General features: G+C 37.6%; 1 protein-coding gene across 1 annotated transcript in view; it reads right to left on the minus strand.

The window, feature by feature from the left end:
* Positions 1-968, minus strand: part of otog (otogelin) — a 143,549-nt gene that overhangs the window by 90,968 nt on the left and 51,613 nt on the right. The window lies entirely within an intron of this gene.

The following is a 968-nucleotide window of genomic DNA, read 5'->3' on the forward strand; positions in this document are numbered from 1 at the left end:
GTGTGTATATATTAGTGTGTATATATTAGTGTGTGTATAATGTTTGGTTGTTTTATGTGTAAGTGCATTGTGAGCAACGATGATCCAAAGAAAAATTCCTCGTATGTGTCCTCATACCTGGCAAAATAAAGCTGATTCTGATTCTAAATGTTCTTGTATTTTAACTTATATTGCATCAGATTTTATTGTGAAGCACTTTGTGATTTTTATCTGTTAAAGGTGCTATACAAATAAACTTTACTTACTGCACTGTACTGTACTGTGCTATAGGTGACAGATTTAGTAAATCATACTACTCGCTCACTTTTCGGATGTCTTTTTCCGTCACTTCCAGGCAGCCACTGGTGTCACCATATAAAATCCCAGAGTTACACCCTTGTGATTGGGTAAAGTCGTGCAGACATTTAAAATCCACCAGTGTCTGTCTGGAGCGCAAGCGAGAATCCATCCAGTCCAGCAGCTTCTCCTCACTTATGGTGAAAAGGTGCACGTGTGCCACCCAATGCCCGTGGAAGACACCATCCTGTCTAACTTTTGACAAAAACACTACTGTAGATTGTGTGGTTTTAAAGGTGAGTTGTGTAATACGCATTGTATTTAACTTCACTGTACTTTGGGAGAAATACATTATTTTTTACAATAAAGTAAATCGATCTCATCTTATCTATTCTTATCTTATTCTTTTCTAATATCAAGGCACTAAAAGAGCTGCTGTACATTACACACTAACACACACTGGGAAGGACACCAGCCTTTTGTAAATGGACTGTTCCTATATATTATAGATTTATTGATTAATTAAGTCTGATAAAAAAAAAAACTCACAATTTTGGAGTCTAAAAGGAGTCGTGAAACTCAAAATAAATCACTGTACAATTTCTTTGGACACCCGGTGTGTGTGTGCGCGTGTGTGTGTGTGTGCGTGTGTGTGCGCATGTGTTTGTGTGTGTGTGCATTCGCATGTGTGT

Source organism: Etheostoma spectabile, chromosome 1 (assembly GCF_008692095.1).
Source record: "Etheostoma spectabile isolate EspeVRDwgs_2016 chromosome 1, UIUC_Espe_1.0, whole genome shotgun sequence".
Taxonomy (NCBI): Eukaryota; Metazoa; Chordata; class Actinopteri; order Perciformes; family Percidae; genus Etheostoma; species Etheostoma spectabile.